Source organism: Gossypium hirsutum, chromosome A06 (genome assembly GCF_007990345.1).
Source record: "Gossypium hirsutum isolate 1008001.06 chromosome A06, Gossypium_hirsutum_v2.1, whole genome shotgun sequence".
In the NCBI taxonomy this organism is placed as follows: domain Eukaryota; kingdom Viridiplantae; phylum Streptophyta; class Magnoliopsida; order Malvales; family Malvaceae; genus Gossypium; species Gossypium hirsutum.
In genome coordinates this window covers 82,335,046-82,358,027 of record NC_053429.1, presented here as the reverse complement: position 1 = coordinate 82,358,027, position 22,982 = coordinate 82,335,046, and the positions used below count along the sequence as shown (strand labels likewise).

The 22,982-nt window shown below is 36.6% G+C and overlaps 1 protein-coding gene and 1 non-coding gene across 2 annotated transcripts in view; both read left to right on the top strand.

The window, feature by feature from the left end:
• LOC107961730 (GDSL esterase/lipase At5g45920) overlaps positions 1-22,982 on the top strand; it is a 53,801-nt gene that overhangs the window by 12,369 nt on the left and 18,450 nt on the right. The gene's annotated exons all lie outside the window — the stretch shown is intronic.
• LOC121230925 (small nucleolar RNA R71) lies at positions 19,099-19,204 on the top strand. The gene has a single exon (XR_005928997.1). It is a non-coding gene; the product is annotated as a small nucleolar RNA R71 (small nucleolar RNA).

Below are 22,982 nucleotides of genomic sequence, written 5' to 3'. Positions count from 1 at the left end.
GCAAATCGCAATTCATAAGAACAGAAGCTTCAATGCATCACATGTCATACTGGCTGAGTACGTCAATCGCTTGCAGACTCAGACGGAAACTCACCGATAAACGGAGCAAAAGAATGAATTCAATGAGAGAATGAAGGATGGAAGGGCTCAAAGGAATTACAGAGCAACTGGCCAATCGCAACAAGAGACGAGAGACCTAATGGTGAGAGCTCGAGAGGAATCATCGAGCAAAGATCGATGGCTAAAATGATGGAGATGATGACAACTTTGGTCAAAGGAAAAGGACCCATGCAGAACTCCGATGTTATGGAACCTCGGTCAAGAATTCACCATGATCAGGATCCACTCTATCCCCCGGGATTCACTCCACCGCCCGCATATACAATACAAGAGGGTATACTCAAGAGGAACCCACTGGCTTGGAACATCGACCTATGCCACCTGCTCCACCCACTAATTTGGGGCAAGGAATGTTAGCGTCGAACCCAGGGCTAGTCCTGCTAATCCACTAGTTCCAGATCTGGATGACCCAGCAGAGGTAGCCAAGTTGAAATTGGATAACCATGATGCAAATATAGGAGTCTAGAGGAAAGACTCAAAGCAATAGAAGGCACTGAAGTCTTCTCCGCACTAGGTGCCAAGGAACTCAGTTTGGTACCTGATCTAATTTTGCCTCCGAAGTTTAAAGTGCCTGATTTTGAGAAGTATGATGGGACAAGGTGCCCAAAAGCACATCTCATTATGTTCTGTCGAAAAATGTCCGGTTATGTGAGCGAGGATAAACTACTCATACATTGCTTTCAAGATAGTCTAACAGGGTCAGCTCTTCGGTGGTACAATCAACTTAGTAGAGAAAAGATTCGATCCTGGAAGGACTTGGCGTCAGCATTTTGCGAACAATACAAGCATGTATCGGATATGGTGCCAGACCGTATGACCTTGCAAATGATGGAGAAAAAGCCATCAGAGACCTTTAGATAGTATGCGCAGAGATGGAGAGACGTCTCAGCTCAAGTGGAACCCCCACTAACAAAAACGGAGATAACCGTTCTCTTTATCAATACTTTAAAGGCACCGTTGTATGACAAATTAGTGGGAAGTGCCACGAAAGATTTCGCGGATATTGTAATATCCGGTGAACTCATAGAGAATGCCGTCAAGAGCGGTAGAATGGAAGGATCAGAAGGCTCAAGAAAAGCAGCACTCTTAAGGAAGAAAGAGCCAGAAGCCCACATGGTGGGAACTGGGAGTCGTTACATTCCCAATTCGTATCCTAACCAACCCCAACCTCGAAATTATCTACCCCCAAATTCCTATTATCCCCCTCAAACCCCTTACTACCAAGCACCACATCCGTCCTACCCCGTATACGCCAGAACAACCAAAGACCCGTCACCACTTTCCTACAAAACACGATACCCGCCCAAAGCCAGTTAAGGCATAATCCCGAGAGACCGTAATTTACCCCCATCCCTGTGTCGTATGGGGAATTGTACCCAAAACTTTTAGAAAAATAGCTAATTTCTCCCCATTACATGGCACCCCTTAAACCTCCATACCAAAAATGGTACGATCCAAACGCTAGTTGTGCATACCACACAGGGAACCAAGGGCACTCTACTGAGAACTTCTCGCTTTCAAAAGGAGAGTTCAAGGACTCATTGACGCGGGTATCCTATGATTCGATAGTGCTAGTAACGCCACGGGGAACCCGTTCCCTAACCATACCGAAGGGAATGTGAGCACAGTAGGGAAAGAGGATGAATGGAAGGTCAGAAGATGTGTATCAGAAATAAGGACGCCTCTGCAGAAAATCTGGGAGGTATTGGTTAAGAAAGGATTGCTCTGTCACTCTGATAGAATTTTTGGAGAAGAAGGTCAAAGTTTTTGCAATTTTCATGGGATTGTTGGACATGACATTCAGTCATGTGAGGACTTTAAAAGGTTACTTCAAGACCGGATGGATAATAAGGAGATCAAGGTCCTTAACAAGAGTGAAGACGCCAACGAAAGAGAAGTATGCGTCTCTGATAGCCAATCATCAGGGCCCCATTATAGTGCTGATCGACCGTTGGTAATTTATTACGACGCGATGAGAGAGCCATTGAAACCACAGATGGTAATTGAAGTACCATCTCATTTTCCGTATAAGGACAACAAAACAGTACCATGGAGATATGATGTTAATATCGTTACACCGGAAGTTGAAAAGTCTAAAGCCATAACTGAAGATGTTGGGGAGGTAGGTCATTTTACTCGAAGTAGACGATGCTATTCTAAAGAAGTTGAACCGGTAAAGAAAAGTAGCGACTCGAAGCAAAAAGGGAAAGCAGTGATGCACGAGGTCGAAGTCGAGCAAGAAATTCCACCCGTGCAAGAAACTAAAAAGCCTGTGAATGAGGAAGAAGCTCAAGAATTCTTGAAATTTATTAAGCATAGCGAATATAGTGTGGTGGAACAATTGAGCAAGCAGCCAGCACGAATCTCAGTTCTATCTCTACTGTTAAATTCAGAGCCACACCGGAACGTTTTATTGAAGGTGTTAAATCAAGCTTACGTGGCCAACAACATATCTGTAGAAAAGCTTGATAGGTGGGTAAACAATCTGAATGCGGACAACTTCATCTCTTTTAGTGATGATGAGATACCGCCAAATGGTAGAGGCTCGGTGAAAGCGCTGCATATCACGACCCGCTGCAAGGGCTACATAATACCGAACGTACTCATCGATAATGGGTCAGCGTTAAATGTTATGCCATTGGCTACACTTTCCAGAATACCGATGAATTTGTCCTACTTAAAGCCCTGTCATTCTACGGTAAGGGCATTCGATGGGACGAGGCGCGAAGTCATGGGAAAGATCGAAATCCCTTTAGAAGTGGGCCCTTACATCTATGAGGTCGAATTCCAAGTCATGGACATTAAACCCTCTTATAACTGCTTTTGGGAAGACCTTGGATTCATTCTGCTGGAGCAGTCCCATCATCCCTCCATCAAAAGGTGAAATTCATCATGGATGGCTGTTTGGTCACAGTCGAGGGCGAAGAAGACATCGTCGCATCTATCTCTGCTGATGCGCCATACCTGGAAGTAAGCAAGGGCGCAGTGGAATGTTCCTTTCGATCCCTTGAATTCATCAATGCCACTTTTGTCGCTGATGGAAATAGAATTCCGATGCCAAAACTGTCGAGAAATACCGGAATGGGTGTCAAGTTGACCGTAGGAAGGGGAGCTCGTGCGAGAAGAGGTTTAGGGAGACATCTGCAAGGAATAGTGAGGGCTTTAAAGCCAGTGCACCACAAGGCCCGATATGGTTTGGGGTTCCAGCCTGACATGCGCCAAAGAAGAAGACAGTGGAAGAAGGATCAAGAGAGAATAATTGCAAGAACTTTGGGCCGAGAACCAGAATGGGAACCAATAGAGTACCCTCCTTTGTCAAAACATTTACATCTGCGGGAATGATGTACCCTGGACAAGATGATCCACGAAACATGCTAGGATTAATTGAAAGGGATTTTCAAAATGTCAATATAAATGTCATTGAAAAAGAAGCTGGTGCAAGTAAAGATGTCTCGAGGATACGCCCTTACCCTCCTGGTTTCATGTTGAACAATTGGATTGCTGAGGAGCTTCTTGTAGTTTATAAGCCTCCAGAGTAATACTAAACATCAACCTTCTATTGTGTCCTTAGATATAATAAAATTCTTTTGTAAGAGTTTGCATTCGCTCTTTATCATTTAAATGAATATCAATGAAGATGCATTTTGTCACGATTTTTCGCATTATCACTAATTTCATAATCATTTTCTCATTTCATAGCCTATCCTTACATTTGCCTCATTGCCATGACATAACATTTGTTTGTTGTTTCCAATACTTGGATGTCCCCTATAGCTTCCTTTTCCATTCAACTTTCAGGTGCTCAGATATTGACGACATGAATAAGCCTGTTACGAATCTTGAAATTGATTTTGAGAAGGCTGTTTGCTTAGGAGAATTTGAAGCCGAAGAAAATGCTGAAGATTATGTCTCGTCTCCTGAATTGTTAAGAATGGTGGAACAAGAGGATAAACAGGTTCTGCCTCATGAAGAATCTGTGGAAACAATAAATTTGGGCATTGAAGAGAGGAAACAAGAAGTGAAGATTGGGACTTCTATTTCAGAAAGTACAAGGCATAGTTTGATCACTTTACTCCGCGAATGCAAAAATGTTTTCGCGTGGTCATACCAGGACATGCCAGGGCTAGATGAAGATTTAGTGGTCCATAAGCTCCCATTAAAGCCAGAATGCAAGCCCAAAATGCTGTTGAAAATAAAAGAGGAAGTCAAGAAGCAATTTGACGCTGGCTTCCTACAAGCCTCCAAATATCCAGAATGGGTGGCTAACATAGTCCCGGTACCAAAGAAAGATGGAAAAGTACGAATGTGCGTGAATTACCGTGACCTGAATCGAGCAAGCCCAAAAGATAATTTTCCCTTGCCACATATTGACACGTTGGTGGACAACACAGCAAAACATTCATTATTTTCTTTCATGGATGGATTCTCGGGGTATAATCAGATCAAGATGGCCCCTGAGGATATGGAGAAAACTACCTTCATAACAATATGTGGAACGTTCTGCTACAAGGTGATGCCATTCGGGTTAAAGAATGCTGGGGCAACATATCAGAGGGCTATGGTGACATTATTCCATGACATGATGCATAAGGAAATAGAGGTCTACGTCGATGATATGATTGCTAAATCTCGAGGAGAAGAAGAGCATGTAATGAACCTCAGGAAGTTGTTCGAAAGGCTGAGAAAGTTTCAGCTAAAGCTTAATCCAGCCAAATGTACATTCGGGGCTACCTCGGGAAAGTTGCTAGGCTTCATTGTTAGTGAAAGAGGTATCGAAGTTGATCCAGATAAAATAAAAGCCATCCAAGAATTACAACTTCCGCGCACGCAAAAGGAAGTTAGAGGATTTTTAGGGAGATTAAATTACATCGCCCGATTTATCGCTCAACTTACCAACCAATGCGACCCAATCTTTCGGCTTCTTCGAAAACATAACCCGGGAGAATGGAACAAGGAATGCCAAGTGACCTTTGATAAGATAAAACAATATTTGTCCAGTCCTCCAGTGCTAGTACCGCCAACTCCGGGAAGACCATTAATTTTGTATCTGACAGTGTTCGAAAGTTCAATGGGTTACGTACTAGGACAACATGACGAGTCAGGAAAGAAAGAAAAGGCGATCTACTACCTCAGCAAAAAGTTCACTGAATATGAGGCAAAATATTCGTCCATTGAGAAATATTGTTGCGCTCTGGTTTGGGTAGCTCGGAGACTCAGACAATATATGTTGTATCACACGACATGGCTAATTTCAAAGTTGGACCCAATAAAATACATGATGGAATCACCGGCACTATCAGGAAGAATGGCACGATGACAGATCCTCCTTTCGGAATATGACATTGTCTATGTAAGTCAGAAGTCAATAAAAGGGAGCGCAATAGCTGACTTCTTAGCAACTCGAACGACAGAGGAATATGAGCCTTTAAGATTCGATTTCCCAGACGAAGACTTAATGTGCATCACAAAAGTAGAATCCGAGTCATCAAAAGAGAAGTCATGGAAGATGTGCTTTGATGGTGCGTCGAATGCTTTAGGGCATGGAATTGGAGCAATCCTGGTATCACCAGACGGGAATCATTATTCGTTCACTGCAAGACTGAACTTCTTCTGTACCAATAATATCGCAGAATATGAGGCCTGTATCATGGGGCTTCGTGCAGCTATCGAACGAAACATCGAGATCTTAGAGGTGTACGGGGACTCAGCCCTAGTGATTTACCAAATCCGTGGAGAATGGGAAGTGAGGGACTCAAAATTGATTAAGTACAGCGATTTAGTGGCTGGATTGATCAAGGAATTCAAAGAAATAACTTTTCATTACTTCCCACGAGAAGAGAACCAACTGGCTGATGCCCTAGCCACTTTGGCTTCAATGTTCAAAGCAAGTAGAGAAGCAGAAATAATGCCCCTCAAAATGAGCATATACGAGGTCCCTGCACACTGTTGTAGCATTGAGAAAGAAGTAGATGGACGGCCTTGGTTCCATGATATCTTAGATTATACCAAGAATCAAAGGTATCCCGAACAAGTGAATGAGAACGATAAAAGAACAATTAGAAGAATGGCAGCGGGATTTGTTCTTGATGGGGATATCCTGTATAAAAGAGGAAAGGATCAGATGCTTTTGAGATGTGTGGATGATGTTGAAGCCAGAAAAATACTTGAAGAGGTCCATGAGGGAATTTGCGAAACGCATGCCAATGGTTTCAATATGGCCAGAAAGATCATGAGACTCGGTTATTATTTGCTGACAATGGAAAGTGACTGCATCAATTTTGCCAGAAAATGCCACAAATGTCAAATCTACGGCGATAAAATTCATGTAGCCCCTTCACCCCTTCATGTCATGACTTCTCCGTGGCCTTTTTCTATGTGGGGCATGGATGTCATAGGGCCAATTTCTCCAAAAGCTTCAAATGGACATCGATTCATTTTTGTGGTTATCGATTACTTCACAAATGGATTGAAGCCGCTTCGTTTGCCAATGTGACGAAGACTGCAGTGTGCAAGTTTTTGAAAAAGGAAATCATTTGCCGATATGGTTTGCTTGAAAGAATCATCTCAGATAATGCCACGAATCTGAACAATAAGATGATGAAAGAAGTGTGCGAGCAGTTCCAAATAAAGCATCATAATTCCTCGCCCTATCGCCCAAAGATGAACGGGGCTGTTGAAGCAGCTAACAAGAACATTAAGAGGATCATTGGGAAAATGACTGAGACATATAAAGATTGGCACGAGAAACTTCCATTTGCTTTGTTTGCATATCGCACATCTGTGCGAACATCTACGAGAGCAACTCCTTTCTCTCTAGTCTATGGAATGGAAGCTGTGCTACCTATCGAGGTTGAGATCCCCTCTCTGCGAGTATTGATGGAATCAAAGTTAGAAGAAGCAGAATGGGTTCGAGCTCGATATGATCAGTTGAACCTCATTGAAGAAAAACGTCTAAGGGCAATTTGTCATGGGCAAATGTACCAAAAGACATTGATCGCAGCCCATGACAAGAAGGTACGACCAAGAGAGTTCCATGAAGGAGAACTCGTTCTGAGAAAGATTCTCCCAATACAAAAAGACCTGCGAGGAAAATGGGCACCAAATTGGGAAGGACCATACGTTGTAAAAAAGGCATTCTCAGGAGGAGCTTTAATCCTTACCGAGATGGATGGGAAGGAGTTACCGAATTTGGTGAATTCAGATGCGGTGAAGAAATATTATGCTTAAGATGAAAACCCGAAAAGGGCATCTTAAAAAAAAAAGGGATCAGGGCGAAAAATCGAAAAGGGCGTCTTGATTAGTACAAAAAGATTAGGATGAAAACCCGAGAGGGCGTCTTAATGAAACAAACCTGGCGGTCGAACGATAGGTCAAGTAGTGAGACTACAGTATTTGAAGCACTTCTGAAAGCTCGAAATTTTCTACGCAAGAAGCCATGCTCGAAAAGATTATTGATTGAGGAACGTGGAAGGGTTCATGTGTTGAATATCTAGAGCATTTGTATCCATTGAATACGACCTTTTCTTTCTTTTTGACATTTTTACTCTCATTGGTTAACTTTCTTTGTTTGCCACATTTGAAATAAAGGAATATGAGATATCCTTTTTGTCCCTACCTGACCATTTTCATGCATCTCATTATATGTTTATTTAATGATAAATAGTGAAATGACATACTCTAAACAAAAAAAATGTCAAGCATTACCCGGATAAGAATTTGATAAGTGCAAGAGCTTTAAAGCAAGAACAAAGTTTAACCAAGGGCAAAAGGGTGATATCTAAGAAACGTCGATTACTCGTAAAGCTCGAAGATAGGTATGAGGCCTGAAGAGAAGGTCGAGAATCAAAGTGATGAACGCAGATCCTCAACAATCATGGCGAAAATGACATACGACCAATATGCTTAAGGAGCACTGCATAATCATGTAGGCATAAAGGCATTTAAGACAAACATGTGCATATCATGATGACATCATGCATGGCATATACAGGTAATCCAGTAAAGCAAGAAATCTTGAATGAGAGTCGCACTGAATCAAAGGAAAAGATACCTGAGTTCTACCAAAGGACTGGTTTTGGTATTTTGATGTTTAATATTCATGCTTTCCAAGGAAAATCAACTCATATTGCGAGAGATGAGTTGAGCCTCAAGACACGTTGAGGTATTTTTAATTTTTTTTCTTCAAAATCAACTCATATTGCGAGAAGTGAGTTGAGCCTCGGGGCACGCCGAGGTATTTTTATTTTATGTTTTAAATTGACTCATATTACGAGAGGTGAGTTAAGCCTTTTAATTTTTGTTTTTCAAAATCAACTCATATTGCTAGAGGTGAGTTGAGCCTCAGGACACGCTGAGGTAATTTCAATTTCTGTTGTTAAAAAAAAAATCAACTCATATTGCGAGAAATGAGTTGAGCCTCAGGACATGCTGAGGTAATTTCAATTTCTGTTTTCAAAATTCAACTTATATTGCGATAAATGAGTTGAGCCTCAAGACATGAGGTATTTTCAATTTCTGTTTTCAAAAAAAAATCAACTTATATTGCGAGAGGTGAGTTGAGCCTCGGTTCACATGCTGAGGTATTTTCAATATCTGTTTTTAAAAAAAAAATTAACTCATATTGCGAGAGGTGAGTTGAGCTTCAGATTACACACTGTGGTATTTTTTTCAATTCATATTGCGAGAGGTGAGTTGAGCCTCAGGACACGATGAGGTAATTTCAATTTCTGTTTGTCAAGAATCAACTCATATTGCGAGAGGTGGGTTGAACCTTTTAATTTCTACTTTTTCAAAATCAGCTCATATTGCAAGAAGTGAGTTGGGCCTCGGGTCGCACGCTGAGGTATTTCTTTTTAATTTCTATTTTTTCAAAAATTCAACTCATATTGCGAGAAATGAGTTGAGCCTCAAGACACGTTGAGGTATTTTCAATTTCTGCTTTTCAAAATTCAACTCATATTGCGAGAAATGAGTTGAGCCTCAGGACACGCTGAGGCAATTTCAATTTCTGTTGTCAAAAAAATCAACTCATATTGCAAAAAGTGAGTTGAGCCTCAGTTCACATGTTGAGATATCTTTAGTTTTTGTTTTTAATGTCTGTTTTTAAAGAGTCAATTCATATTGCGAGAAATGAGTTGGGCTCAAGATCACATGCCGAGTAAGAATAAAGATTGAAGTTGATGAAAGACACCAGACTTGGTCTCCCTGAAGCTATAGTGGAACCGGTCAAAAGTTGCAAGTCTTGTCTCCCTGAGGTCGCAGTGGAACTGATCGAGGATATCAAATCTTGTCTCGCTAGAGTTACAAAAGAAAAGATCACGAATCTCACTGAAGTGATAAAAGAGCAGATTGAAGCTGTAGATCTTATCTTTATGAAGCTACATGGAAGTAGATCAAAGCCACAAATCACATATCTTTGAAGTTACATTGGAGTAGATCGAAGCTACAAGGCATATGTCAGAAGATGTAGTGGATTGAATCTAAAGCTACAAGATACGATGGACTGGAAGAAGACTATTTGCACAAGAAGAGCACCAATGAAGTCAAAACTCAGCAAGACCGGGCAAAATTGGCCTTTCATTTCGTCTTTGCTCTATTCCTGTTACACGACAATGAGCAAAGAGGGGCAGCTGTAGTAGGCCAATTTTGGCCCACTAATACCAAACCAATTTACCCCTCTTACAACCCAAACCCTATTGATCCATTTCAATACACTAAAACCCCTGCCCAAACCTTAGCCCAACTACCCAAAACCCAACACTTGACCCAGGCCCAGAAGCCCAAACTCCAGACTTAGGGTTTCAGAAACCTTAGCCTACTCAGCCGCAACCCTCCCCACTTGTACTTAGCCCCATACACTGCTCCACTATAGCGGCCCCATACCCCACGCGTCTGACACCATCTGCCGCTGCATGCTCCTCCTCCACCACCAGCACCTCCATGCCCTGCAAGATCAAGACAAAAAAAACAGGACAGAATAATAGAAAAAGGATGTAAAAAGGGGTTATAAAACCTGAAATGAAAGACTGAAAACAACCGGGGGGGCTTCTTTTTTTTATTCGGCAGTAAGAAAAAACACAAAAAGAAGAAATAAAACACTCCATTTTCAGAGTCAATATAGTGATTTCAATCAGTGTTTAAAGATAGAAGTAGCATTCAGACAAACAAAAAACACCAAGATCAACAAATCAGAAGCTAAAATCAAAACCGACCTAAGGTGATTGTTTTTTTTCTTTTATTTTAATTTCGTTTTTTGGTCGATTTCATACACATATATATATCAAAAAATATAATAAAATAATAGAATAAATAACAAAAAAAATAAAAAAATTTACCTTTTTCACGCGGTGGCCGGTGCTGGCGCCGGCGAGCCTTCGGTGGCCGTCCGGTGATCGGCCCCTGGCCGGAGCTCTCCCCTTTCCCCTCTTCTCCTCTCTTCCTTCTCTCATCTTCTTTTTTTTTTCCTTTCAGCTGTACAAATGAGAAAAAAAAGCAAAATTTTTAACTTATATAGGGGACCAAAACGGTGCGTTTTGGTCCCCCCCAAGTAAATAAAACGACGTCGTTTTGGACCCGACTCGCACCAGGGAGGATCCGTGTGTTTTTCTTTGGAAGGGCTAATTGCACTTCTAGCCCTTCCGCTTTTCTGGGAGTTTACAATCAAGGTTTTTTTTATTTTTAATTTGGCCCCATGGTTTTGCCCCGAATTCATTCTGGTCCCCACGCTGCGCAGCTTTTTAATACCTGGGTTTATTGCGCTTTTGACCCTCCAAGTTACACGTGTGTTACAATTAAGTCCCTTTTCTTTGTTTTTATTTTAAATTGGCCCCATAACTTCGATTTTATTTTAATTTTAGTCCTTTTTCTTACCTTTTCTCATTTTAATGTTATTGTATTTATTATTACCTATTACTTTATTCTTATTTTATTTTTATATCATTATATTTTATCCACTTTTTATATTATTATTATATATATTTTAATCTTACTTGTCATATTTTTCTTTTACACTATTATGTACATGTTTCTAATATTATATTGTATATCCTTAATACTATTGTTTATATATCTATATATATGTGTGTATGTATTTGTGTAGTGTACAAAATAGTTTTGTTATTATTATCATTTCTAAGGTATGTACGTATTGTATATGTTCTATATATGTTCTATATATTTTTAATATTACTAGTTATATATAGTTTTTATACATTTCCATGTACATATCTTTATACCATCTTATGTTTATATTCATTGTTTCTATTTCGTGTTTAATTCTAGTATTGCGCTAAAATGTCGTATAGATCTTTATCATTTTAATATTATTGTCACATTGGTTATTTGTTTCAATATATGCCTAGCCCTATCATTTATTTATTTTTATTTCATATCAATTTTCTTTGCATTATTTCGAAAATCATATACTTGTTTTGCTAATTAATTTCAATAAACAAGGAAATGTACCGATTTAATATTAAGTCATCGAGTTCATCGCTATGTTGGGTGAACGTCAATTGACTCGTGTTAAAACGGCATATCCTTCTCAAAAAACGGGAATAAACTAAAATTTCTTATTTTTTAATCGGATCACGACTAAATTTTACATTGAACCGTATTTTTGAAAATCAAGACAACCTGTGTTTATGAGATACCAATTTTTGGGCGTCGCGAGGGTGCTAATACCTTCCTCACGCGTAACCGACTCCCGAACCCTAATTTTTCTCTGGCTTTTAATGTAGACCTAAACTCACCCTTTTATTTGTTTTAAAAGAAGTCTAACAGGTGTCCGGTCACACCTAATAAAAAGGATCGGTGGCGACTCCCTGTTTATTTTTAAAATCAAACTTCAATTTTTCAAATTTTCAATAAATCACCACAATTAGCGACCGAAACCAAAATTTTTACGTTGCTACAGATACGTTTCAATTCTCGGTTCAACACTTTAACTTGCCCACTAGCTTGAGGTTGATAAGGGGTAGCCGTTCTATTATGTACACCGTATTTCTTAAGAATCTTATCAAATTGAGTGTTACAGAATTGTGTACCCTTATCGCTAATGATTTCTTAAGGTGTTCCAAAACAAGTAAATAGTTTCTTAATAAATCTAATGACCACCCCAGCATCATTAGTTTGTAAAGCTTGAGCTTCAACCCATTTTGATACATAATTGACCGCTACCAATATGTATTTATTACCATAAAAACTAGGAAATGGTCTCATGAAATCAATACCTTAAATGTCAAAAATTTCACAAGAAAACATGTAAATTTGTGGCATTTCATCACGTTTGGAAATATTACTTGTTTCTTGGTATCTATCACAAGAAGCAATATACCTGTTAGCATCTTTGAACAACGTGGGCCAATAAAAACTTGATTCAAGTGCTTTATGTGCTGTCCTAATCCTACTGTAATGTCCTCCTGTCAGTCTCGAATGAAAATGGTCTAAAATTTTATTCGCTTCTGGTTTCACACCTTCAAATTACCTGTTCTGCACACACACGAAAAAGAAAAGGATCTTCCCAAAAATATTTTTTCACATTAGTAAAGAATCGCTTCTTTTGATGATGAGTCAACCTTTTTGGTAAGATGTTAGCAACCAAATAAGTCACGAGATTTACAAGCCAAGGGCTTTCAAAATCAGTTACCGTAAAGAGTCGTTCTTCTGGAAATAAGTCATTTATCTCATTCTCATTAAGGTGCTCAAAATGAGGATTCTTGAGCCTTGAGAGGTGGTCTGCTGCAAGATTTTCAACCCCTTTCTTATCTTTAATTTCCAAATCAAATTCATGGAATAATAAAATCCACCTTATAAGTCAAGGTTTTGCATCCAATTTTGTCAAAAGGTAGCAAAGAGCAGCGTGGTCAGTGTACACAACAATTTTAGATAGTATTAAATACGGTCTAAATTTATCGAATGCAAAAGCCGCAGCTAGCAATTCCTTTTCGGTAGTTGTGTAATTCTCTTGTGTGTCTGTCAAAGTCTATCTAGTACAATAAATCAGCTGAAAATGCTTGTCTCTTCGCTGTCCAAGAACTGTACGTACTACAAAATCACTCGCATCACATATTAGTTCAAAAGGTAAATTTCAATTAAGTGCTATCATAATCGAGACATTAATTAATTTTTTCTTAAGAACATTCAACGCATTTAAACATTTTTGACTAAAATTAAATGACACATCTTTTTCTAGCAAATTCGTTAACGGCATATCCGTTTTAGAAAAATCTTTGATAAATCTTTTATAGAACCCAACATGTCCTAAGAAACTTCTAATAGCCTTAACTGAATTAGGGGGAGGTAAAATTTCGATGGTTTCAATTTTTGCTTTATCAACCTCAATCCCTTTATTAAAAATTTTATGGCCCAAAATATTCCCTTCTTCAACCATGAAGTGACATTTTTCCCAATTAAGCACAAGTTTTTTTCCTCACATCTCATCAAAACTCGTTTTAAATTATTAAGGCAATGATGAAAAGAATTACTGAATACCGAGAAGTCATCCATAAATACCTCCATAATATATTCTACAAGTTCATCAAAGATGGCTAACATGCAACACTAAAAAGTAGAAGGAGCATTACATAATCCAAAAGGCATTCTTCGATAAGCAAACGTACCATATGGACATGTAAATGTCGTTTTCTCTTGATCCTCCAAAGCAATTAGAATTTTATGTGACTTGATAATCTCTCCAACATTTGATCCACAAATGGCTGCAGAAAATGGTCTTTCCTTATAGCATCATTCAACTTTATATAATCAATACAAACTCTCCATCTCATGACTATTCTTGTTGGAATCAACTCATTCTTATCATTAGCCACGGCAGTCATGCCTCCTTTCTTAGGAATAACCTGCACAGGACTCACGCAAGTATTATCAGAAATAGGATAAATAGCTCTAGCATCTAGAAGTTTAATTACCTCAGTCTTAACAACTTCTTTCATGTTGGGATTTAACCTTCTTTGAGCTTGCAAACATGGCTTATACTCATCTTCCATTAAAATTTATGGGTACAAAAAGAAGGACTGATCCCTTTAATATCTAAAATTTTCCAGGTTATAGATCTTTTGTGTTCCTTTAACACTTGTAGTAACTCTTCTTTCTCATTCGGCTTTAAATCCAAAACAATAATCATTGGTAATTTAGAATTGTTTCTAAGGAATGCATACTCTAAATGATTTGGCAATTGTTTCAGTTACAACATGGGAGGTTCTTCAATAGAGGGCTTTAATTTCAGTTTTTTACTTACCTCAATGGCCTCATAAATTTTCTGTCGTAGTGGAGACTTATTAATATCTAGATCAATTCTCATCTCATTTATTACAAAATTATCTCCATCGACCTCATCTCCTTGAAAAGACACAATTTAAATATGTCCTTATGAACGATTTCATGCAAAGAATATTGAATAGCATGATCAATAAAATCAATAAAATAATAGGAATCATCTTACTCTCTAGAAAATCGCATGATATCATAAATTTGAAAATTGATCTCATCATCACCTACCCTAAGCATAAGTTTACCATTACCCACATCAATAATAGCTCTAATAGTGGTTAAAAAGGGTAGACCTAAAATTAAAGGCACTTTAACGTCCTCATCCATGTCAAGAATAACAAAATCAATAGAATATGAATTTTTCTACATTAATAACTACATCTTCAATAATACCCTTAGGATATTTAACAGATCTGTCAGCTAGTTGAATACTCATCCTAGTGGGTTTTGGTTCCCCAAAACCAAGTTGCTTAAGCATTTTATAGTTAATATTAGCACCCAAATAAGACAATGCTTTTTCAATGTTAAAATTACCAATAAAACAAGGAATAGTAAAACTTCTTAGATCTTTCAGCTTGGTGGGCAGTTTATTTTGGAGAATGGCTAAACACTCCTCATTGTGTTCTACAGTGGATAGCTCGTCAAACTTTCTTTTATTTGCTAAAAACTCCTTTAAAAATTTTGCATGTATGGACATCTGCGAAAGAGCTTCAACAAAAGATAAGTTAATATGTAATTATTTAAAAAGTTCAAAAAATCTACCAAATTGTTCATCCATGCGGTCTGTCACACCCCTTACCCGTACCCGAGGCCAGGAGAGGATACGAGGCATTACCGGACTTAAACATACACAATTTCGTAAAATCGGGCCATAAAATTTCATTCAATTTAAAATGAATTAAACACATGTAAATTGTCCCTTTTATGGGCCTACGAGGCCTAATACATACTTTGGAAGTGGTCCGAGACTAAACTGTGAACTTTGGAAAACATTAGAAAATTTCTTGAAAATAGGAGTATACTCTCGTGTCCAAGGCTGTGTTCTTCACACAACCATTCACATGCTTTACTTTCCATAATTAATCATTACACACTTATTCAACCAAGTCATGCAAGCTTGCACATCCATAAAATACAACATCATAAACATATAACTTAATATTAGCCATCCTCAATGGCCTTATACAAAATGAACTATCAAATATTATAGGCCAACATTTTAGGCCAACTCATAATAACATATACACATAACCAAGTCCCTATATATGCCATAGACTTAAAAATACTTGAAAATCGTTAAAATTATACCAATCAATAACTTGTTAGTGTGATAGAATCTCCGACGACCTCTAACTCGAGCTAGCATCTATGACACTATAGGAAAAAGGAAAGGAAGGGGGTAAGCATTATCGCTTAGTAAGTAGGTATGTAAATGATAAGTAATCTATTAACATGCTTTTATAAATCTTCACAATATGTTCTCAAGATAATACAATCATAATTGCACATAGTTCCATTATTTATTCATGTTCATCTCAAGCTGTCTACTCAAGTCACAATCACTAAATTAATTATATCTTGAGCTACCAAACTCAAAACTAAGATCCGCTAATTTTCCCTGAAACTAGGTTCATATATCTTTTTACCATAAAATTTCTAAAATTTTTGGTTTAGCCAATAAGTACAGTTTATTCTTTATAGTCACCCCTATTTCGTTATCTGACAGTTCCAACCCCTCTACAATTATCTCTTCATACAAGATTTGGATAATGTTCCCATTTATTTCTTTCGAAAATAGACTCATTAAATATTTTAAGCATATAAATTATAACCCATAATTAGTTTTGTACAATTTTTAATGATTTTCCCAAATTAGAATAGGGGATTCTGAAATCATTTTGGCTCTGACTAACAAAAATTCAAATATCTCATAATATGAAATTCTTTTGCTTACACTGTTTCCTTTATATGATAATATCTCAATAAGATTTTATTTCATATCTTATTCAACTTCTAATTTGATTTCCACCATTTTTGGTGATTTTTGAAAGTCACACAACCGTTGGTGTCCAAAACTTTTTTATTACTAAATTTCACTCTTTCATGTTTTCTTTGTAGTAATTTTCATTGTAACACTTACTCCATATCAATCTTACCAAAGTTCGATCATATATCGAGCACGTTGCTCATAAGTTTACACATACGAACCTTCACTTATTAATCACATAGTCATATTCAATTACACCTAGTCATTTCCCATTGAACACATCGGAATAATAACGGATGCCCGGTGGCCTGCACATAGTACCACCCTTGTAGTCAAAGCTACCTTCTTCACAAAGTGGCCTTCACATAGTACCACACTTGTGACCAAAGCTATCTTTTACACATAGTGGTCTGCACTTCGTACCACACATGTGATCGAAGCTATCAGGTACACATAGTAGCCTGCACTTAGTACTACACACGCGACCTAACCATCTGGTACACATAGTAGCCTGTACTTAGTACTACACACGTGACCTAAAGCCATTTTAAACATATAGTAGCTTGCACATAGTACTACACATGTGTTCTCACAACGGATCATTCGTATCTTTTCTATTCCGAAGGTCCAACCGGGAAATTCCTCACTTTTCAACATTTTACCAATTCATCCATAATCAATTTCAATTCATAATTTACATCAAGTGATCATTCAATATGCAACCACCTCTCATATAATAACAAAATATTATAACATAAGTAAAAATAGTATATTATTTACATACAAACTTACCTCGGTAGCACAATCGGTGAAATGGACTTATTCATCATATTCTTTGTTTTCCTCCTGTTCTAAGTCTGAATCTCTTTTTCCTAGATCTATAACAACACATTTAACTCATTTATTCACCCTTCTACTCAAATTAGCCTAAATTCACATTTTAGAAAAATTTACATTTTTGCCCTTAACTTTGTCATATTTACACTTTTGACCCTAGGATCGTAAATGATTTTTATTCAATTTCCTTGTATTTTAAGCCTAGAAAAATGATTTTCATAACTATAGCAGTCCACAATTTCCATTTATTCACACACTTACACACATTTTACAACTTTTTACAAACTAGTACTTTTTGATAATTTCACCGAAAAACACTCAGTAAAAGTTGTTTATTACACACTGAGCATTCATACTCTACCATTAAGCATAAAAAAATGCATGTCATCCATGGGTAAATTTTTAAACACAAACCCTAGCTCAAAATAATGGTGGAAATAGCTAAATCTTGTTAGGAGGATTTCAAAAACGTAAAAATCATTAAAAACGGGGCTAGAATGGACTTACAATCGAGCTTGGAAGCTTAAAAAACCCTAGCCATGTTTTATCCATAAAATTTTTGGCCATAGCTTGAAGATGGACAAAAATTGGCTTTTAATTTTGTTTTTAATTCATTTTAATTACTAAATGACCAAAATGCCCCTAACTTAAAAATATTCTATTTCACCTATTTCATGTTCATTTTTGTCCAATAAATGAACCAATGGTCTAATTACCATATAAGGCCCTCCAATTTAAAATTTCATAGCAATTAGACACCTCTAGCTTCTAAAACTTAAGTTTTACACTTTTTACAATTTAGTTCTTTTGACTAAATTGAGTGGCCAAACGTTAAAATTTTCGAACTAAATTTTCATGAAATCATTTTGTGAAATAGTATAACATAAAAATATAATAAAAATAAATTTTCTTATGTCGAATTTGTGATCCCGAAATCACTGTTCCGACAAGGCCTAAAATCGGGTTATTACACGGTCTTTCTTCAACTTTGCTAGGTATGGTATTGGTGGTTTGTATTCTTTAAGTACCGATGTTTGAATTTTTTTAGTTTTTGCCACTTCATCATCTTTCTCATCAGTTTCTTGTTTCAGCTTCTTTTCGAGTTCAGACAATTCATTTCCATTCCTCAATGTAACTGCCTTCACATGCTCTTTTGGGTTGGGTTTAGTGTTATTATGTAATTTCCCTTGTTGTCTTTCCTAAACCAGTTTAGCAAGTTTTCCAATTTGATTTTTGAGCCCATGAATTGATGCTTGCTGATTTTTCAAAGCTGTTTGAGTGTTTTGAAATTGAGTTCCTGACACCGAAATAAATTTGGTTAACATCTCTTCAAGGTTTGGTTTTTTTTCTTGCTGATAAGATTGTTGAAAACTTATAGGGGGTCGTAAGCTTCAATTTCCTTGACCACTCCATTAGAAATTTGGATGGTTCCTCCAACCTGCATTATACGTATTGCTATAGGGATTATTTTGAGATCTAGAATTATTACCCATAAAGTTGACTTGCTCATGCTCCATGTTAGACTTGATTAGTGAATATTTTGAATTAAGCATCCTCGTTTCATTAGCATCACACCGCATCACCAAATTTACATGTTTAGACAAATTTAAACCATCAATTTTCTTACTAAGAGCTTCAACTTGATTAGTTAGTATAGAAACTGCATCAATATCAAAAACTCTGACTGCCTTGACATGTTTTACTCTCGTAAATTACCACTGATAGTTATTTAGTGCCATCTTCTCAATAAATTCTTGAGCTACCTCAGGTGTTTTATTATTTAAAGTTTTGCAAGCTCCACACCAATCATCTATTTAGTCGAGAGGTTCAAACCATTGTAAAAAGTTTGAACTTGGAGCCACAAAGGTAATCTATGGTGAGGACACCTTCTCAACAAAACCTTGAATCTCTCCTATTTATCATAAAAAGTCTCAATGTCAAACTGCACAAAAGAATAGATATCATACCTCGACTTAGCTATTTTAGCTGGTGGGAAATATTTTAACAAAAAATTTTTAGTCATCAGCGCCCAAGTAGTGATAGAATATTGTGGTAAAGAGCTTAACCACTATTTTTTCTTGCTCCTCAATGAGAATGGGAACAATTGTAAGTGTATGGCATCATCAGTAACGCCATTGATCTTGAAAGTGTCACAAATCTCCAAAAAGTTAGCCAAATGAGCATTTGGATCTTCGTCTTGCAAACCATCAAACTGAACATATTGTTGCACCATCTAAATTGTGTTCGGTTTGATCTCACAGTTGTTTGCATTAACAGTCGGCCTAACAATACTCGATTCAGCTCCAATCAGAGTCGGCTTAACATAATCAAGCATATAATGAGGGGTAGGACCTACAGGAGGTAGCTAATTATTTTGATTATCACCCATCTCCACATTAATATTATTTTCATCGTGATTGTCTATGTTGATTTTGCACTGCTTCTCTAACCTCTTTACGATTTGTACGAGCAGTTCTTTCAATCTCATTATAAAAAATTATTGGTTCCAACGAGTTTCCTCTAGTCATAAACCAAAAGAAACAAATATATTAAAATATAAAAATTAAGTTAAAAACAAATAAAATAAAAAATGACTAAATTAATAGAAATAAAGTTAAATTAATAGAAATAAAGTTTTCCTAATTTTTCAGTCCCCGACAATGGCGCCAAAAACTTGGTGTCCCCAAAACCAACTAAAAATACGACAAAGGTATGTGAACTTATTGATAGATAGTATGGCTATGGTGAGCAAAGATATCGTTCTCATGAGGACTAAAAGTACTAGTAATTACCGTCTTTCTATTATTTAACTGAAAAATTGAAGTGATTGAATTAAACTAAAATTAACTAAATTAATTAACTAAGAACTCTGCAAAGAACAAATTAGGGAAATAATCAAACAATAGTCAAGAAGTGAAACAATACCCAGGATAGGATCCACCTAAACTGCATCTGTCATTATTAATATGAATTAAACAATTTATTCACTTAATATCTTGATCTGTAGAAATCCCTAAATTATGCTAACATCTCTCTTCAAGACTAAAAGCAACTGACTCTATGTTGATTAATTGAAATTTCTTTCTAATTAAAACCCTTATTATCACATTAACTCGATTTATGAATTCCTCTATTAGATTTGACTATAATCTGGTAGATTTATGTCGTCCTATTTCTAGGATTGCATGCAACTCCACTCAATTATGCTATATGTACACTTAAACAAGGTCTATTCCTCTTTTGAATTAAGAACATCAATTATGAAATAATAATATGGAAATATTAATAAATAATTATGCACACATAACTAAGAAGAATATTCAAGTATTTATTGTGTAAAACAAAAATCAAAAGATAGAATTCATCATAGGATTCACCTCCCCTAGGTATTTAGAAAATTAGTTCATAATAACGAATAAAAACATCTCAAAGTCAATATAACCACAAGAAATAAAGGAGATCTTCAATCTTGATGAAATTTGCTTCTGAGTCAGCTTCAATGGTGTTTTACAAGTTGTTTCCTTCAAAATTCTCTGACGGCTCCCTTTCCTCTTCTTATATTTTGAAATTTATTAGTCTTCAAATGCTCAAAAACCTAAAATTTGTATTTTTTCGCATGTTAAGAGTGTGAATCGTGAGATCCACATGGTTTGACACATTGTCATGTGTTAGTCTGTGTGGCTCACACAGCCATGTGTCTAGCCCGTGTGGCTCTTGAAAGCTTCTCTAATTGTTTGATTTTCCCTTCGTTTTTGCTCGTTTTGCTCCCAAATGCTCTCATAAGTATAGAAACATAAATTTAAAGGATTAAGAGCATAAAATTCACCATTTTGCATTGATTAATCACTCAAAAAGTGCATTAAGAATGGGATTAACATATGTTACTTTTGACACTTATCATTTCTCCACCTTTAAATCATCCCAAAATTTGTTATTTTCTTCATAAGGCAATTTTATCTTCTTCTTATTTGCAATGAAATACATTTGGTAGTGTCTAAGGACGTAGGCATAATTTGCAAACCCACGTTAAATTTTTGGTGTTCTTTATTGTTTTTATTTATTTTTTAATATTTTGTAGGGTATAATTGTAGTGATATACTGTGCTATTAAATTACATTATAGGGAGATTCTGTCCAAGAGGTTGGGTTTTAATTGGGACCGTTTGTGATCCTTCTAATCTTTCATGACAATTAAAGTTAGTGTGATTTTCTAGTACAATAATTTACTCCTTTTATCCTATTTTCACAACAAGTGGTATTAGAGTCCAAGGTTATTCAAAATATGTTATGTTCTTGCAATTTAAACTGATCATGCACATCAGAAAACATTTCCTCTAGTATATTGAAAGATTATGACTGAAATGGTGAACAATACAAGAAGATCCATATCAACAACTCTAACATTATCTATATGGACGAGACTGGCAGTGGAATTTTTGATGGCACGGGTAATTTCAATATGTGGCAAAATGAGGTTCTAGATGTTCTATTTTAGCAAGGTTTACACATTACCATTTATGAAAGGAAACCAAATGATGCAGAGGTGAAAGATTGGAAGATTATCAATATTTTGGCATGTGGTACAATTCAATCGTGCCTTTCTTGAGAGCAGATGTTTGATTTCTCAAAGGACACTTTTGAAAAATAACTTGTGGTCAGCATTAGAAGAAAATTGTTTGAAGAAAAATAGTCAAAATAAGCTCCACATGGAAAAAGGTTGTTTCGCTTCACTTGTATTCCGTCTACCACTATGCATTATCACATCACCTGTTTTAATCAATAAATAATTGATCTAGTGAACGAGGATGAGACTTTGAAAGATGAAGATTTAGCTTTAATGTTGTTGGGGTCACTTCCTAAGGAGTTCGAGTTCCTCAAAACTACTCTACATCATAGAAAGGTTAATGTATCTCTTAGTGAAGTGTTAAGAGATTTTCCTAAGTGAAAAAAGATTATGGAAACTCAAATGGACAAAAGGATCAACCACCTTCACACAGACAATGGTGGAAAACATAAAAGTGATCCATTTGCAAAAAATTGTGAAGGTGAGGGCATCATCAGACGCTTCACTATCAAATCTACACCACAACAAAATGAGGTGGCAAAATGCATGAATCAGATGTTGCTGGAGAAAGTTTGATGTAGATGTCTAATGATCGATTGGGTAGAGAGTTTTGAGCTAAGGATATGACATATGCATGTCGTCTCATTAATGGCCTACATATATGTAACATTCTCTATTCTACACGAATCACCGAAATCAGATATCAGAGGTTACAACACATAGATACTTAGCAAAAATTTTACATCTGGCGTATAACCATTCTAAAACATGCTTATTATTTCTGTACTTACAATTCTTTATAAAAAAGTTTAATATTATAAAATGTTAAAAATTTACATCAGACTTTCAACCATCATAAAACGTTACAACTTAAGAACTTTGCTAGAAACAGACTCTACATGCCATAATGACTAAACGCCATGCCTCTATTGAGCCTCCGTATTCATAAAAACATGCACCTTGGCGTAATCTTATCTTGGTCCGTTTTGGCGCAACCACCCTTAAATCAAAACCTATATCAGAAATAGACACTTGTATGTTTCAACGAACTTAGTGAGTTTTAACGCAAATTACCTTGAAATATTTGTTATTTCTTTCCTCATCTTGAATATTCTGAATTTCCTTTTTTGTCTTCAGCAGATACTTTTTCAATATCGGTGCATACTTATACACCAACTTCCATACTTGA